Here is a 19,476-nt window from a genome sequence, read left to right as displayed (position 1 = left end):
TTCATGTTTTGTTTGTAGCATTTTCTGTAATTGTTTTTCCATGCACAGTCTGTTCTTGAACACTTTGCTAAGTTGTCATCAAAGTAAAAGGACTATACTTACGCTACACTTGTGTGTCTTAAGCGCATGCGTGCATAGACCCACAGAAACTTAAAGCATAGTCTTTTAAAACATCCTGGGCTTATGCATCCCCCATTCTTTATATTTGTATCAATCATGCATCTGTTCAAAATCACAGTGTTTGGATGTCTGATGCTGCTTTGCCTTGCCTTGATTGATTGATTGATTCCAAAGTAAGTTGCAGCATGTCATAACGCTAACAAATCATGCTGAGATTTATTAAGTTGGCTATTTCTATACTGCTTGTTATCTTGGCTACTGGTTAAGATTAGCTAGAGACCTTGATTCCAAATGCTTACTAGCGCCTTGTCTCATAAAGTGCTCATTGATTAAGTCTTTGATGTTCAGACTGCTGTGTCAGCAGAAGCCCCTTCCTTTCAACAGGATTTGCAGGGGTTTAGTGCTTTGAAGAGCGGTACATCCTGTAACATCTATCAGCATACTGGAAAGTCTGGGGCATTTCCTGCTTTGTGTGCAGGACACCAAAGCAAGACATAATTAACTATTTTTATTTTAAAATGAGCTACTTTGCAGAATCCCATTTATTCACATAATGTGATATCCAGTATTAGTCATAATCAGACTAGACGCATTGGAATCAATGGACTGCAGCTACTTAAGTCTATTGGGTGTACTTTGAGTATGACTAACATTGGATGAAACTGAGGTTATCATACTTTGGACACATCATGAGAAGACCTGATTCACTAGAAAAGACAATAATGCTGGGAAAAACAGCAGGGAGTAGAAAAAGAGGAAGGCCAAACAAGAGATGGATTGATTCCATAAAGGAAGCCACAGACCTGAACTTACAAGATCTGAACAGGGTGGTTCATGACAGATGCTCTTGGAGGTCGCTGATTCATAGGGTCGCCATAAGTCATAATCGACTTGAAGGCACATAACAACAACATTAGATATCACCCATGGATTTTCAAGCATTTCTGCTTTAGCGCTGTGCACCCCAATCCTAGGCATGTTTACTCATAACAAACCTTTTTGGTAGGAAATGAATAGAATTACCATTTGTCCTCATCTCTTGCTTTGAACACCATTGTAATCTCTCCTCACATTATTAATTGTCCTTCATCTTGAGTTTCCCAAACTCCCATCAGCTGTGGTGGGAAAAATCCCTGTTTGCATTAGGTGCATATATATTTACTAATGTCACTTTTGTCCTGCAATTTTTGTGATAAAAATGATATATCTGCCATTTGTATATGTTGTTGCATTTCTATACCATTGTTTTTTTATAAAAATAGCAACCTCTTTCCCTCCTTTTTTATGATACAAAAGCTGCTCCCAAATTAATTTTTCCTAAATATATTCATGTCCTTGTCTTTTACATGTCCCCTGCAGAAAATAAGTATCTACATTTTCTTCTTTTAATAACTGAATATTAATTAGTAAGTTTTCTGTAGTCATGTTAATTTTACCTTAATCCACAGTTACTTTATGCAACAGTCAATCATGATTAAGAATGTAAGCAGGCAGCAATTTCCATTCCGACCTATCTTCATCATAATCAGCGCTGTTTCTGTTCCACTGCAGTTTTGTTTCCACCAAATACTATATTATTCATCTTGCTGTCCACTACTTACTGCAATTTTTTTGTAAATGCTTACGGAATTTACATGTTACAAATTTAATGTAATTAATGATGTAATTATTTCCACACCATTCATTTTAATGTAAAAGAAATCTAAAAACAATGTAAAAAAATCATTAATTATGTATCGGTTGCAGGCTTTTTTAAAATAAACACAAGATTGTTGTGAGTGAATATAGATTGTTTTTGCTGGATTGATTTCCATTCCAAACCCGAGACAAAAATGTGAATAGTCAGTTTCCATTACTGGTGGAATTCTCTGACATCTTTAATTATGATCCATAAAGTCAATTCATTGTATAGTAGTTGTCCCCGATATATACTCATTAAATCTTTTTTAAATACTCTTTTTTCCAACTCCAGAAACAACTTTTCAACATAGCATAAGCCTTTCACTTTTTTATATTCTATTTTAGATAGTTCAACTCCTTTATTAATTTATAATATCTCCACCATATAATCATTATCTCTATTTTGTTTTAGATCTATAGTAAATTAATATAGCTATTGTTTTCCCAAAATATATTATTCCATGGGCCAGAAACTTTTATTAGGTTAAGCTGTCAGCCATCAGGGTTTCACCGTCAGACTCTTTGCTTGTTCACAGTTACTATGTTCTTGACGGGCAGCCTTGAAGTACGTTTATAAATCTTTTTATATTTGTCTCTGTGCATGCCTCCAAGGACGCCACTAAGGACAACCACTTTTTGCTGTTGTCTTTTGCTGTTCACCAGCAGTGCTGTGGAGTAGAAACAGTTCCCTGCACCTCCCATTCTCCTTGTCCTCCTCCCATGAATCGGGGAGATGAGGTTCCACTGCTGCAGCAGGACAAAGCTGGTGTCAAGTGTTGCTTTAGAGGAGGCCTAATAGTATAGCCTTCTCCCCACTTCCCCCAGGTCTTCCTCCATCCTTCCATATTTTTAACATCAACATTTGCCCTTTGCAGGATTCTTTTCTTTTATTAACATTTGCTTTAATTATTGGTAACTTCTTTCTTAACTTCAACCATAACTTTTTTCTGCATACAGAAATAAAGACTTTTGTTCTACAAGAGAAGATAAGAACTTTAGAGATTGACAACTCTGCTCATCTTTATATTGTCTGTATTTAGATAGGCTTATCAGCTTTCGACACTCAAGAGCTTCTGAATATCTTCCTGTTCACTGCTTCTTCTGCTTTTGGCCTTTTCTTGTGTGTTTGCCAGTTCTAATCTTTTTCTTCCTTGTCATCTCATCTCTCTCGTCCTCTTCAGGCCTGCAGTTTGGGAGATCAATATTTAAATTGGCTAGTGAGATAAGAGCCTTTTCCAGTGTTTCAGCTTCTATTCTCCAGAGTGTCTCCTCAATACCTTGGAGCATGGTGTTGTTTTGTATGACTGCAAACAATACATCAATTATACAGCTTATAGGTATTATCCTGTGTCAATTATTCTATGTTCAGTCAGAGAACATAACCATTTTTTTATAGTTCAGAACTGTTCCAAAAGCAATTCACATAACCTCCTGGTTACTGGTTCTTTCCTTGTTTGGGTATTAATCTATACACTTGTACTTATAGGTTGGGTTCAAGACACGTCAAACAACCAATCTGGGTTGATTTTGTCTGTATAATACCAACTCCTACAAAGTTAGCACAGTTGGGATCTACCTCTTCCAGTAATGCTGTGTCAAAGCCAATTATCTCTGCCTTTGTAATGTTGGTATCTATTGGATGGTGTGCCTTCAAGGTGTCTGCACTACTTCTTGAGGATTGTTCCGCTGTTTCCATCTATGGAAAAAATGTTGAGGGGCCATTTCTGTAGCCTGGAAAAATTGTTCAGTATGATGTGCAGCCTCAGAGATGTTTTGCAAGGTTCTTCCATAACAGAACTGATTGTTTAGGACTGGTGCTTCCATGAATTCTGATGGGCATTTGCGTTTACTACCTGCTGTACTTGTGTGTCAGGTGAAACAGCTCACTGTTAGAACTTACAATCATGAGAGATGAACAGATAGCCACTTTGCTTCTGTGTATGTTGGAACTGAAGAGAACAAAGAATAGAAACAGAGAAAAAAATGAAAGAGAGAGAGAGAGAACAGAAAGTAGACATGAAATGATGCGGGATTTCTTTTAATGTTCTAACTAGTGGCAGCCAGTGAGGAGGAGCCTGAGGCCCAGGATGATGCTGGCTCGAAGAGGTAGCCGGTGCAGGCAAATAGGGAAGAGGTTGCGGAACCAACAGATGTTGGAGGGTCAGAGCTACTAGTCCTGGAAGTAGAGTCCTCAGCAGAGCATCTCTAATCTGGGACAACAGGGTGAGAAGGCGGGGTTGCAAGGAGGGTTGAGATGGTGCCAGAAACTGTGAGGCAGAGACTAAGGAATGATGCTCCTAAGGAGGTAGTATGTTGGGGCGGCAGATGTTAGCCCAAGCCCATGAAACTCCCTTCAGAACCCACAGGGGAGTCAAAGAGGTCAACAATGCGGAGGGTGCTCTGATGGTCATCCTTGGAAAGGGAGGCTGTTGCTCGCTCCCTAGCATGAGGAAGGGCTTTAGCTGCTGTATAACAGTGTTCTCTTAGGTAACATGCTCTCCTGGAGTCTCTTATCTTATTCTTGGCTTGCTCCCTAGTATAAGGGGAGGAGGTCCCTTTGTTGAGATGCTTAGTCTTTTTCTCTGCCTTCTTACGCTGCTCAGCTACAGGTGCTGGCACAGCGGGTACCGCAGCCTGCTGGATAGGGGAAGACGTAGAAGCAGGGAACCCAGACTCCTTGGGAGAGAAGGAAGAAGTAGGAGTGGCAGCGGCCATGACCTCAATGTATGCACATGCATTGCCAGGGTGCAGAGGAGCAACAGCAATAAACAAAATTGGGAAGATGGGGCACTGATTCAGCCCAGAGATCCACTTCACTTCCAAATCCACAGGTGGATGAAGTGGGGTAGGGAAGCAGAAGGAACAGGAAATATCAAAGGAGAAAACAAGGTTTTTATTTTTAGGAAAAACTAGGTTTTTAATGTATATATACTAAAAAACTGAGAGCCAGTGTGGTGTAGTGGTTAAGGTGCTGGACTAGGACCTGGGAGACCAGGGTTCGAATCCCCACACAGCCATGAAGCTCACTGGGTGACCTCGGGCCAGTCACTGCCTCTCAGCCTCAGAGGAAGGCAATGGTAAAACCACTTCTGAATACCACTTACCATGAAAACCCAATTCATAGGGTCGCCATGAGTCGGAATCGACTTGAAGGCAGTCCATTTCCATTTCCATACTTAAAAACAAATATTATAATTAAGTAGCTTCCAATTAACTGATTCAATACAGAATTAAAACCCAATTTAATGAAGTTTACTTGTATCCCCAAGGGGGAGAAAGTAGGAATACAGCAAGGTAAGGGAGGAAGACTGGGGAAAGAAACAAGCCTCACCAAAAACTCCCACCAAAAAACTACAGAGGTGGATGGGGGAGGGAGGAAATACAGAGGGGGGGGGAAGCCAAGGGTAAAGCGACAAAAAATACTTTTAAAAAACCCCAAGGCTGAAGAAGGAGGGAACATTACTTTGCCTTCAACCAAAATATAATAATAATCAGCTGATAGAAAGGCAAGGAAGGAGGAAAAGGAGAGGGAGAAAAACCTGTCCTGGGACCTGCATAATGGGCACAGGTACAGCCACATTGGGGGGTGGGGTGGAGAAAACTTTTAGGAAAGAGTAGAAAAAACAGGGAAAGATGACAAAAAAGGCAAAGGGACCAACTAGGGACATTTGGAGAACACTCGGCAGACAAAGGATAGCAGAAAAAAGGAAGGAAAAACACTTTTAAAACAGTAGTGACAGAGAACGAGGGAAGCACTGCCTGATGTGACAGGCAGGAAAGGAGGACTGGAGCCTCATGAATCCATGCAAGAGTTTGGCTCATTCCTCCCAAAGCCTTGAATTTCTTGCCTATGCCAGCAGGTGGCAGCCACCCCACCCCCATGTGAAGGGTGATTGTCCTCAGAGAAGAGAGGACTCCCTCTCTGGAAATGGAGACACTGTTGCCAAGATGTCATTACTTGCAATTGTATTGAGCCCCAAGTACTTAACTCTTTTCCGTAGCTACCATTGCATTTTTCCCATTGTTATTGACAAACACTGCATAGTATGCCTTGACTAGTTGTTTTTATCCCACGAAATAAATTCTCATTCTTGATGTATGTAGAAAGAAGCAGTGCTCTAAGTGGGACACCACACAGATGGAACATTGAGAGTAGCAGGTTGAACTGGATTAGAGGACTAAACTTTAGATCCCCAGACATGATTTCCAAACTCTCCCAAGATGTAGCTGCCCACTTTTATCAAGTTCTCATGGCAGGCTGGTGCTGGGAGACCTTAGAAGAACTCAGGAAAAGAAAGAACAGAAAGGAAAAGAAAAAGAGTTCAGAAAGTAGACATGAAAATATGCCAGAGTTCTTTTCAGGTTATTTATCAAGGTCTTCCATCATAGAATCATAGAACAGTAGAGTTGGAAGGGGCCTATAAGGCCATCAAGTCCAACCCCCTAAATGGATGAAAGGAGACTTGGTTGCATCAGCTTCATTTGATTTAGGAAATAGTTGGGAGAGGGGCATTGTGATGTTCCTATATTAATGTATATATGGTAAGTGTTGTTGTTTAGAAGATACATGGTAAGTGGAGTGAAAGAGGAGGGGGAGTGAATGGGCAGTAGAATGCTAGATGATTGGCTGAGTGTTTAAAATGGCTGAACGTATAAAAGGAAGAGTGAGAGTGGAATCTGGGGGGAGAAGAGAAAGAGTGGGTTGTTTGGTGGGTTTGAGAGAGTGGTTTGCCAGGAGAGAGTGGAGAAGGAGGGGGGTGGAGTTCGGATTAGTATTGAGTAAAATCATATGCTTATGTGCCTTAAGAAGAAATCTTGTTAATCTTGTTAGCTTTGTTATCTTTAATAAATACTTAATTTGGTTTACCAAAGGCCTGATCCTTGGCTGGAGTTTCACAGACCAGAAGGGAGGGTAAGGTAATGACCAAGGCTGAAGGGAAACTGTAACAAATGGTGGCAGCGGTGAAGAGAATAACAATACCAGTATTCAGAGTCTCTGGGAATACTAGTATTAGGACGTGACTGGTGGTTGCCTAGCAGGGGGATCTGTTGAGATCTGTGCTAGAGCGGGGAGAGAAACAATAAAAAAGGACAGTCTGGACTGGTGGAGTCCCTGGTGGTGCCTAGTGACAGGCAGTAGCCACGTGCAGGTAGGAACCTGACAGGGAGAGCCAGGGAAGGGCGTCACAGGTGGTGGCAGTAGCGGTGGGATACGAACAACAGAGAATCCAGATACGAACAAAGGAGACTATGTCACAGGTGTTGGCTGTAGCAGTGGTACGAATACTAGAGAATCCTTAACAGTGGTGTGGCAGACAGAAATAACAAAACAAGATTACTTGTGAGAGTGACTGGCAAAGAGTGTGTGGCAAAGAGTGAGTGAACTCAAACACCATGGCTGAATACATAAAAATGAAAAGAGAGGAGCTGGTGGAGAAGTGCATAACATTCAATTTACCTCACGAGGGTAAAGGAGTAGATGAATTGAGGGTAGCACTTTTAGGATTTGCAACTGCCCAGCAAAAACAACCTGTCAGAGAAGAGACCCCAGAAGGATATTTAAGCAATCCCGCTTATATCATAGAATCATAGAACAGTAGAGTTGGAAGGGGCCTATAAGGCCATCAAGTCCAACCCCCTAAATGGATGAAAGGAGACTTGGTTGCATCAGCTTCATTTGATTTAGGAAATAGTTGGGATAGGGGCATCACTGTAGATCTGACTATTATTGTTCCTGTCGGTTTTATCCCACCCTTCCTCCAAGCACGTCAGACTGGTTCTGACCTTCCCAACAATCCTGTGAAGTATGTTGCATTGAGAAATAATGACCTGACCAAGATCACCCAGTGATCTTCGGGCTCGAATAGAGATTGGAAGCAGGGTCTCCCTGGTCATAGATTATCCAGACCGGACATCTAGTCTCCTGAAGAAGAGAGGACCGCAGGGAGTGTTTCATCCACAATGGGATAAAAGCAAAGGGTATGAGGTCCCTGGATGGTGCCATGTGAACCATGGGTGATAGACATTTCCATCTATGGGTAGAAAAACCCCACAATCCTGAAGGGACCTGTAGTTTGAAAAGCTTCTTTCACATGATTTTTTATTTCCTTTGCCTGAAGAGGTGGGGAAAAAATCCCCGAACTATCAGAAGCTCCTTTTAATCCTGGAGAAAGGCTGACACTTTAAAGAATGCATCCTTCCCAGCAAGCTTAACCTAGTAGCTTACCTCCATCCCTGATTGAATAGGCAAGGAGGATCCTGGCTTCAATAATTTTGAGGTCAGGGCTATAGGTTACCAGCAAGGCTATATTCAGGAAGGATCTTTTTTGCCCTGCATTGAAGAATGCCCCAAACAGCTAAAAAGAAACGAACAACATATCTTAGTCCTCTACCCTGAACAAAAGGAAAGGATGTCTTAAGTAGATTAGTGTATGTTCATCAGAAGATTCCTGCTTCTGCTTTTCCTCCTTCCCCTTCCATCTCTCCATTATCTCTTGCACTGTCACAACATAGACTGCAAGATTTTTCTGCCCACGTTACTCTCTCAAGGGCTGCATACAGTGATATACAATGTAAATAATTAAAGCCCTCCTTGTGATCATCCTCATAATTTGACATTATTACAGCGGCAGGTTGAAAGCACCATTTCCATGATCTTTGTTGTTCATTGAACAGTGTCCCACACACCTAAAACAATTACCCTTTCTTAGTCGTTTACCCCAACCAAAATTAAGCCACAGGATACTTAGACTGGTGTATATTCATCAAATGATCCCTGCTTCTGCCTTTCCTCCTTCCCTTCCCACTCTCCGTTAAATCTTGCACTGCTACAACTTAAACTGTAAGATTCTTGACAAAGGATCGTCTCCCTTCTGCCCATATTACTCTCTCAGTGTAAATAATTAAAGCCCCTCTCACAATCATCTTTATAGGTTGTCATGTCCCTAAGGCAGGATGAAAACGCCATTTGCATGAGATCTCATGTATTGCATTTATATATCCTAATGTAACTGTTCACACCACTCTACAGACAACCCCCAGTGCTCATTCTAGTGCTTCCTGGATGCAGAGGAGGATAAAGAAAGCCTCCCTCACTCCTCACATGGAACAGGAAGTCTATTCAACACTTGAGTGATTTGGCCGGATGGGGGAGCATCTAGTATTAGGGTGCACAGAGCAACATTTTTACCTCTCCCAACTTGTGTGATGTTCATGCAGGAGAGCATCTTCCTCTCCGCTTGATACTTCTTTCACCGTAGTTCTTCAACATTATAAATGTTCAACCCTGATGGAGAAACCAATAGTTAAAAGCTTTATTGTTCTGTACTTAATGGTACAGGGAAGAGATATGGAACCTGTGGTCTTCTAAGATATTGCTTGACCACAGCTCACACCATCCTTGACCATTGGCCATGCTGGCTTGGGCTGATGGGTGTTGGAGTCCAACAACATTAACTTTGCTTACCACCTTGGATGCCTCTACCACCATCTTAGCTCAAGGGATGGGGCCTATTGTTGGGGAAGGGGAGAAGAACATTATAAAATACAACTGAATGAGTTGCTAGTCTCTTGCTAGCAGAGTCTGTTTTATGGGAAGACTGAACTGATACTAATGGGAATATAAAGCAAGAACATAGACCAGAGGTTGTCATCTTATTTCACTGATGTATGGAATAAAAGCATTTAATATAGTGCAGTGTTGCAGCATGCAACAGCTATTGCATTCTTTTCAGCTTACTTATCTTTCTGGTGCAGAAGTAGCTCAAAGAGTTGCCCTTGGCCTGACAATTGGTTTTTATGTTGTTGTTTTATTTTGCAGTCCCTAACACACCTGGCCAGCTGTGCCACATGGTACCTCAAATTTGAGAATTCACAAGTATTCTAGTGGAAAGGAAAATGGGGGATCTTCATCCCCACTCCTTCCTCTCTTTCATGGGCACATCCTGCAAAACTAGGTCAGAAACCTCCAAAGAACTTATCTTCTTCTCTGCCTTTGGGAGTGCACTCTGACAGGATGTACTTAGGGCCTACATATATATTGTCAGAAGAGCAAATCCCTCACAGTTCAAGCTGAAAAAGGCTGGCCTGGACCATATATTTTCTGTTATGAAGAATCTCTGTTATAAAGACAGCAGCAGAGAAAAAGGTGGATCATGGGATTCTAGTAAAAAGCAAAGTGGATCTTGTGAGCCTGAAGTCTGCCCACTCTTGTACTAGTTGTTTATCTCAAAACAATTCTAAAGGAGCTCACCTCTTGATGCATCATTGCTAGCATTGATGAATTAAGCCACATTCAAATATTGCCTCATCAAGGAGAATATTCTGATCCTGGCCTGACTAAATCCTAGCATGTCTAGCAGGATGGAGACACCGTTCCTACCATTAAAGCTTTCCATCAGAGGGAGGAAGCAGCTCTGAGGACTTTCTCCCAGTCTGATGAAGTCTATTTCAACATTTAGTAAGATCAAGTGATGTTTTAGTTGAATAATACCATAACAGCCTGTGGCTAGGACTGTACATGCCAGGCACAAGGCTGGGTTGAATGCTGTTTCCTAACTTGCTAGTTTTACAAATCCACATTTTAAAAATATATATTATAGAGCAGCATCTGGGCTAGAGTAAGACATTTATGTTGATGACACGCAGCTCTATTTCTCCTTTTCATCTTCATCAGGTGAGGCTGTCAATGTGCTGAACCAGTGTCTGGCTGCAACAATGGACTGGATGAGGGCTAATAAACTGAGGCTCAATCCAGACAAGACTGAGATGCTGCTAGTGGGTGGTTCTTCTGATCGGATGGTGGATGTTCAACCTGTCCTGGATGGGGTTGCACTTCCCCTGAAGGAGCAGGTTCGTAGCTTAGGGGTTCTCCTAGAACCATCTCTGACACTTGAGGCTCAGGTAGCCTCGGTGGCACGGAGTGCCTTCTACCAACTTCGGTTGGTGGCCCAGCTATGCCCCTATCTGGACAGGGATAACCTGGCTTCAGTAGTCCATGTTCTGGTAACCTCCAAGTTAGATTACTGCAATGCACTCTACGTGGGGCTGCCTTTGAAGACGGTTCGGAAACTGCAGCTTGTGCAAAATGCAGCAGCCAGATCGGTAACAGGAACCAGACGGTCCGAACATATAAAACCGATTCTGGCCCGCTTGCATTGGCTGCCTGTATGTTTCCGAGCTCGATTCAAAGTGCTGGTTTTAACCTTTAAAGCCTTACACGACTTGGGACCACAATACCTGATGGAACGCCTCTCCCGACACGAACCCACCCATACACTATGCTCCACATCAAAGGCCCTCCTCCGAGTGCCTACTCCGAGGGAAGCTCGGAGGATGGCAACAAGAGAGATGGCTTTCTCAGTGGTGGCCCCCAAATTATGGAATGATCTTGTTGATGAGGTGCACCTGGTGCCAGCATTTACCTTTTTGGAGCCAGGTCAAGACTTTCCTCTTCTCCCAGGCATTTTAGCATGTGTTTTTAAATTGTTTTTTTTTTAAGTTTTTTTAAATTTGTATATTTGTGTATTTGTTTTTAATGTTTTAATTGTTGTAAACCGCCCAGAGAGCTTTGGCTATGGGGTGGCATACAAATGTTAATAATAATAATAATAATAATAATTTTGAGGACTAAAGAAAACCAGCAAATTGTGTCTTCTGCTTCCCCTACCTCCCTCATAGATAGCACCTGAGGCACAAATCTCACAAGCTCTACTCACTGGCAGAAAAAAAGCATGAATAGTACAATTAGCTTTATTAAACTTGTTCACGGGAAAATGAGGATTTGCACTTGAAAACCTTAATTGGCCATATGCTGGTTATAGCTTCCAATCTTAGTTTTGTGGGGTAAAAACCTACCCTGAGGTAATTTTCATTGTGAAATTTACACACAAGAAGAGCTAAAAGGGGATCTTTCTAGGCCATTGTCACCCATACAACATCCCCAAATTTCAGCTAGTCATCACTTTCCGTTTGCCTTCTGGAAACAAAAAACCACCCAGGGCATAAAATGCCCCAGAAATGCATTGAATTTGTCATTGTGGTGTATTACTATCCCATCCAATATTAGCGCATTGGAGTAGTAAAACATCCCATGGTTTTTTCATGGTCAGGGGCAAGTCAACAAAGAGCACTGGAGTCAAATTTCCCCTTTCAAGTAAACAAGCATAAACACATGACAAAGCAGTAAACAAATTTGCAATCACATCTCTAAGGTCCCACTGTTGCAGGACATATCTTTGGCTCTTGAAATAAAAAAAAAATTGCTTCTACAAGAATGTAAGTTTTATTTTACAACTGGTGGGAATTATAAATGCCATATGAACAGCCCCTCCCACCCCCTTTATGGCATTCAAAGGAGAGAAGCCCCTTTCTTTGCCCAGGCTATCCCCCTCTCCACCACCATTTTCTGGGAGAAGTTGAGCTGGGTTAGGATGGAAAGTCACTAAACTGCATCCATTCAGAGCCGATTCCAAGCACTCCTCAAAGGAGAGGAACCCCTTTCTTTGCCCAGGTTATCCCCCCCCCATAAAAACCCCATTTTCTGGGAGAAGCTGGGAAGGGAAGCAACAAATCTGCAACCATCCACAGCTGATTCCAAGAAACCCTCATGGGTTGGGTAGGGTGTACTTTGAAATAACTACAGCATTCTCTTTGAAAGGCAACATCTACCTTGGCAAGCATCCTGGAGGGACAGGGGAAACCCAGCTTGATTACAATGTTGTTACCAAACTGCTAGAACTGTGGTATTACAGTGGTAGGAATGTAGTTGGGAACAACTTCTTTGCCAGCATTGCTGAACATTGGCTTCAGAAAGATCTTACACTTCTTGAAAAATTGGATGCTGCCACCTGTGCAAGAGGCTACGGAATAAGACAACCAGCAGATGGTGCAACAGCTTCAGGAAGTTCTGTTGCAGGGTCCACAGCACGGTGGAAATTAAGTGTGGAGGTGTCAATAAGTAGGTACAAACCAATTATGTTTGAGGACATTTCTTTAACCAAGGACAGTTTTCTTGCAGGTTTCTTAATGGGGTTCAAAAACACCCCACAAAACTGTTAACATTCGTTCTTTGTTGTAATCAAGTTTTTCTAATCAAGTTTTTTCTAATTTACAATGTTTTCATAACATTTTTACTTTAAAAGATAGTTTTGTTGTTTGTAATTGAAAATAAAAACCATAGCTTATTAAAGAAACAGAAATTATGTTGTTTATTCAATATGCAGGGGGAGTGCAAACATTTACTGCACAGAAAATTCTGCCTCCACTGAATAAGTGGTTTCTAGCACTGGGTGCTTGGGTATTGTCAAGCACACTTCTTCTGACCCCACAGACTCTAATATTACTTGGGGAGAAAATATAATCCCACCATACATTGGAAATTGCGTTGGGGTAGAAACACACCCCAAAAACAGCTAGTGAGGTTTTTTTCTCAACATTGGATGAAAGTTTTAAAAGGGGGGAAAGGGACTACTGCTATACTAAACTGTGATAGGTCGCTCAGTCTGAAAAAGTTTACCCCCAAACTTCAAATGCTAAAAGAAACAAAGACATACATTTACTGCAGATTGGTACAACTTTATTGTGTACACAAATGAAGTTTTAAATAATAGAAGCATCCTCACAACATACTCCATGATCTGGACTACATTTCTGGATTGCCCTTGTTGGACTTATTGATGTGCAAACATTTGTCTATGCACCGTTCACATGAATGGCAGAAAGAAACTGTTAAACAAATTTGTCTTCCTAAAGTTGTGTGTGACAAATTTTATTTTTACTATGTTACGTTTGTTTTGAAAATAATAAATAACAAAAATTACAATAATTCTACATTAAATAACTAATTATTTGCTGTCCTTGGAAGAAAAGGAATGGCTCCCTCTAGGATGGAAGAGGGAAGTCTACTTGGTGGTAGATTCTCTTTTTGCTTGCTAAATTTTTTTGTTTGTTTGTTTTGAATTATGAATCCCTTCAATCACTTATTCATGGGCTTTTAGATTGTACTTAATTTTAGTCAACAGCAGTGTTAGGAGAGATTTTGCATAACATTCCAGCACTTTCAAAGTCTGTCTACCAATGGAGTAAGAGCCAGTGGAGTAAGAGTAGTGCATGGTGGATGATTATGCTGATCAAATGTGGATTAGGTGGTAAAATCTCCTGCAAGGTCCTCCTCTTTCCAGTATTTTCTCTGAAACACACTCGGTTAAGATTCTCAATAGATACATGGTGGCTGAGTCCTCTGTTAGCAATTACCTAAGCAGATGTCTTATGTTGCTGATTATGTTCTGTACAGTTCGTGGAAGGAAACAGAGAACCATATGTGGTAGCTGGATTTTCTTCCCTGCAAAGCCTGTCTATAAATAGGCCACACAAAGCCATATTGTTCTGCCTGTCAACATGAGACCCTCCTATTAGAAGTGGTTTCCTGGATTCTGAAAACCAGGTGGAACTTATGAGCTATAACCAGTAACCGCTCTCTAGCATCTTCCTGCCTTGTGGCACACAATTTTAGCCCCTGCACCCCTCAGTCTTTATGTTCATGGTGAAAACATGTATTGCCAAGCACACGACACAAGACTCTAGTCCTAGGACAAGTGGAGGCTTAAATGTATGGGCAGAGTTGAGTGGAGTTCTCCAATTTTGTCCTCGCACCTCCCACAAGGCCAATGCTTACAGTAACCGGTCAAGGCCTCTAATTTTGATAGCCCACTCTGATACCAACACAGGTCACAGAAATCTTTTTCATAGCATCAAACATATACCTGTACACAGCATTTCTGCACACTACCCATGCTGTGTTCTTGTTAATTTGACAAAACGTGCTAGTTGCTGGGCCAGCTCTACCAGATTGACAGCAGCCTGTCCTTTGGCAGGAGTAGAGATTAGGGCTTCAAAGAGAAGAGGTTCCCCTTGTACCCCACTCAGTTTCTCCAACCACCCATTGTTCCTGAAGGCCTTATTCCTGGACCATGGAAACCATGTTCAGACAAGAATAAGGCAAATCTAAGTTTTTCAGACAAGTACAGTAAGGAGTCCTCTGCATAGCATCTCACTCACCGCTATGGCCTCCATCAATTGGGCTTTCAAATACAGAAGCTGCAGTTGGTCACATCCGTTATTTAGATTATCTAGGCAAAAAAATGAGACTGTGCTGACCAAGTCCAGATCCTCTCCCGAATCCCAGTTCTGGAAGTTACAAGAGATGCTCACAGCTGGGCCAGCTCTACCAGACTGACAGGAGCTTGTCCTTTTGTGGGAACAGTGCTTAGGGCTGCAAAGAGAAGAGGTTCCGCTGGCACCTGACTCTATTCTCCAAGCCATTTGTGGTCACTGAAAGTCATCTTCCTGGAACATGGAATTGGTTTCAGACAAGAGTGTCCCAAGTGAGAAAAGTAAGCAGCCCTCTGCACAACATGACTCACTACTATGACCTCCATTAATTGGGCCTTTGAATAGGAAAGGTCCAGGTGTTTCACACTTCTTTGTGCGGTCTCAAGGCAAACCCCTGAGACCGTGCTAATAAAGTTGAGGTCCAACCCCTCATCCTGTTTTTTTCTAGAATTTGAGAGGGAGCCAAACAGTTAGGGGAGTCTAGTTTGACATGCCCCAGGCATCCTTCCTACGCTGGCTCTGGATGGGAATGGAGCTGCAGAACCAGCCCGTCTGGCATAATATCTTACAACTGTGCAGAGACGCTTCAAGAACAGCGTTGAGGTCTGCAAGGAGAAAAGGTTACTCTGGCATCTGACTCAATCTCCCCAGCCACCCATTGTCACTGAAGGGCTTATACATGGAACATGGAAACAGTTTTCAAACAAGTATAGAGGCAAGTGTGTCCCAAGCAAGGAAAGTAAGGGGCCCTCTGCATAACATCTCAGAACACCTCACTCATCACCATTGCCTCTATTACCTGTGCTTTGAGAGATGCAAGCTCCAGATGGTTTAGTCCATCATGTTCTTCTGTTAAGCAAAAAACCTGAAATGGCACTCAGGTTCTTGATCTCATCCTGGTTACTCTGGAAACTGTGGAGTCAGTTAGGGGTGGACATCCCTATTGCTTGCTTGACATACCCCAGGCATCCTTCCCTCACTGGTTTTAATGGAAATGGAACTGCAGAACTAGCCCACATGGCATAATGTTCTACAATTGTACACAGACACTGCAGAACTTAAAAAGTGATGAGATCAAAGTGTAGTACTCTGGCATCCCATGTTTCCACCAATGGGGAAAATCCTCCATTTCCTCTCTGCAAAGTTTCCAAAGAGCACTGGACATCTCACCTGCAGCAATGGATCTTCTCCTTGACTGGCAGAGTCTCCAGAACATTGCACTTTATAGGAAGGATATTTTGAGCCTCACAGCAGCTTCAGATATGTTTTCAAAATTGCACATGGCCTCCCCCCCCCCGCTTAGATGGTATCATTTTTAAATAGAGGAGAATGTTACTATGGCTCATCGATTTTCCTTGGGACATATTTTATTACTTTTACTGAAGTGTACAATATTCCAGGCCCATTTTTCCCTTCCTATAAAGCACAGGATCTTGGTTGCTGCTTATTTTCTTGAAGAAGATGTTTTGGAGCTTTGAGAACCTAGAACAGAGATGAAGAGAAGATGAGAAAAGGAGCTTTCCTTGAGGCTTTACATGATTTCAAAAAGGACTTGGCTTCTTCTCATTGAGGCCCTCCTAATTTGCAAAAGCCACAGATGCCCAAGAACCTACTAAGCCTCCGATCTTCCATCCCCCTCCCCTCACAAACTCACAAGAGCCCTGGGCATCTCCTCATCTGCACTGATGGATGTTTTCTTCTTCAGAGCATTCCCTTGTCCAAGTGGGCTCTTTTTAAAATGTTGTTTGTTCTCCACCTTGATGGCCTTTTTCCCAGTGCAATGATGTACATAAGAACATAAGAACATAAGAAGAGCCTGCTGGATCAGGCCAGTGGCCCATCTAGTCCAGCATCCTGTTCTCACAGTGGCCAACCAGGTGCCTGGGGGAAGCCCGCAAGTAGGACCCGAGTGCAAGAACACTCTCCCCTCCTGAGGCTTCTGGCGACTGCTTTTCAGAAGCATGCTGCCTCTGACTAGGGTGGCAGAGCACAGCCATGATGGCTAGTAGCCATTGATAGCCCTGTCCTCCATGAATTTGTCTAATCTTCTTTTAAAGCCATCCAAGCTGGTGGCCATTACTGCATCTTGTGGGAGCAAATTCCATAGTTTAACTATGCGCTGAGTAAAGAAGTACTTCCTTTTGTCTGTCCTGAATCTTCCAACATTCAGCTTCTTTGAATGGCCACGAGTTCTAGTATTATGAGAGAGAGAGAAGAACTTTTCTCTATCCACTTTCTCAATGCCATGCATAATTTTATACACTTCTATCATGTCTCCTCTGACCTGCCTTTTCTCTAAACTAAAAAGCCCCAAATGCTGCAACCTTTCCTCGTAAGGGAGTCGCTCCATCCCCTTGATCATTCTGGTTGCCCTCTTCTGAACCTTTTCCAACTCTATAATATCCTTTTTGAGATGAGGCGACCAGAACTGTACACAGTATTCCAAATGCGGCCGCACCATAGATTTATACAACGGCATGATGAGATCGGCTGTTTTATTTTCAATACCTTTCCTAATTATCGCTAGCATGGAATTTGCCTTTTTCACAGCTGCTGCACACTGGGTCGACATTTTCATCGTGCTGTCCACTACAACCCGAGGTCTCTCTCCTGGTCGGTCACCGCCAGTTCAGACCCCATGAGCGTATATGTGAAATTCAGATTTTTTGCTCCAATATGCATAATTTTACACTTGTTTATATTGAATTGCATTTGCCATTTTTCCGCCCATTCACTCAGTTTGGAGAGATCTTTATGGAGCTCTTCGCAATCCCTTTTTGTTTTAACAACCCTGAACAATTTAGTGTCGTCAGCAAACTTGGCCACTTCACTGCTCACTCCTAATTCTAGGTCATTAATGAACAAGTTGAAAAGTACAGGTCCCAATACCGATCCTTGAGGGACTCCACTTTCTACAGCCCTCCATTGGGAGAACTGTCCGTTTATTCCTACTCTCTGCTTTCTGCTTCTTAACCAATTCCTTATCCACAAGAGGACCTCTCCTCTTATTCCATGACTGCTAAGCTTCCTCAGAAGCCTTTGGTGAGGTACCTTGTCAAACGCTTTTTGAAAGTCTAAGTACACTATGTCCACTGGATCACCTCTATCTATATGCTTGTTGACACTCTCAAAGAATTCTAATAGGTTACTGAGACAGGACTTTCCCTTGCAGAAGCCATGCTGGCTCTGCTTCAGCAAGGCTTGTTCTTCGATGTGCTTAGTTAATCTAGCTTTAATAATACTTTCTACCAGTTTTCCAGGGACAGAAGTTAAGCTAACTGGCCTGTAATTTCCGGGATCCCCTCTGGATCCCTTTTTGAAGATTGGTGTTACATTTGCCACTTTCCAGTCCTCAGGCACGGAGGAGGACCCAAGGGACAAGTTACATATTTTAGTTAGCAGATCAGCAATTTCACCTTTGAGTTCTTTGAGAACTCTCGGGTGGATGCCATCCGGGCCCGGTGATTTGTCAGTTTTTATATTGTCCATTAAGCTTAGAACTTCCTTTCTCGTTACCACTATTTGTCTCAGTTCCTCAGAATCCCTTTCTGCAAATGTTAGTTCAGGTTCAGGGATCTGCCCTATATCTTCCACTGTGAAGACAGATGCAAAAAATTCATTTAGCTTCTCTGCAATCTCCTTATCGTTCTTTAGTACACCTTTGACTCCCTTATCATCCAAGGGTCCAATTGTCTCCCTAGATGGTCTCCTGCTTTGAATGTATTTATAGAATTTTTTGTTGTTAGTTTTTATGTTCTTAGCAATGTGCCCCTCAAATTCTTTTTTAGCATCCCTTATTGTCTTCTTGCATTTCTTTTGCCAGAGTTTGTGTTCTTTTTTATTTTCTTCATTCGGACAAGACTTCCATTTTCTGAAGGAAGACTTTTTGCCTCTAAGAGCTTCCTTGACTTTGCTTGTTAACCATGCTGGCATCTTCTTGGCCCTGGCGGTACCTTTTCTGATCTGCGGTATGCACTCCAGTTCAGCTTCTAATATAGTGTTTTTAAACAACTTCCAAGCATTTTTGAGTGATGTGACCCTCTGGACTTTGTTTTTCAGCTTTCTTTTTACCAATCCCCTCATTTTTGTGAAGTTTCCTCTTTTGAAGTCAAATGTGACCGTGTTGGATTTTCTTGGCAATTGGCCAGTTACATGTATGTTTAATTTAATAGCACTATGGTCACTGCTCCCAATCGGTTCAACAACACTTACATCTCGCACCAGGTCCCGGTCCCCACTGAGGATTAAGTCCAGGGTTGCCGTCCCTCTGGTCGGTTCCATGACCAACTGGTCTAGGGAATAGTCATTTAGAATATCTAGAAACTTTGCTTCTTTGTCATGACTGGAACACATATGCAGCCAGTCTATGTCCGGGTAGTTGAAGTCACCCATTACTACCACATTTCCTAGTTTGGATGCTTCCTCAATTTCATATCTCATCTCAAGGTCTCCCTGAGCATTTTGATCAGGGGAACAATAGATCGTTCCCAGTATTAAGTCCCTCCTGGGGCATGGTGTCACCACCCACAACGATTCTGTGGAGGAGTCTGCCTCTTTTGGGGTTTC

The 19,476-nt window shown here is 42.3% G+C and overlaps 1 long non-coding RNA gene across 1 annotated transcript; it reads right to left on the bottom strand.

Moving 5' to 3' along the window:
• Positions 1-2,494: 2,494 nt before the first annotated feature.
• Positions 2,495-17,531, bottom strand: LOC133376277 (uncharacterized). Its single transcript, XR_009760439.1, has 3 exons — positions 14,857-17,531; positions 8,990-9,085; positions 2,495-2,983 (listed from the first exon to the last, which is right to left on the bottom strand). It is a non-coding gene; the product is annotated as an uncharacterized LOC133376277 (long non-coding RNA).
• Between the last annotated feature and the right edge of the window lie 1,945 nt (positions 17,532-19,476).

Source organism: Rhineura floridana, chromosome 2 (genome assembly GCF_030035675.1).
Source record: "Rhineura floridana isolate rRhiFlo1 chromosome 2, rRhiFlo1.hap2, whole genome shotgun sequence".
NCBI lineage: Eukaryota > Metazoa > Chordata > Lepidosauria > Squamata > Rhineuridae > Rhineura > Rhineura floridana.
Note: the sequence above shows the minus strand (reverse complement) of the source record. Positions and strands in the feature narration are given on the sequence as shown.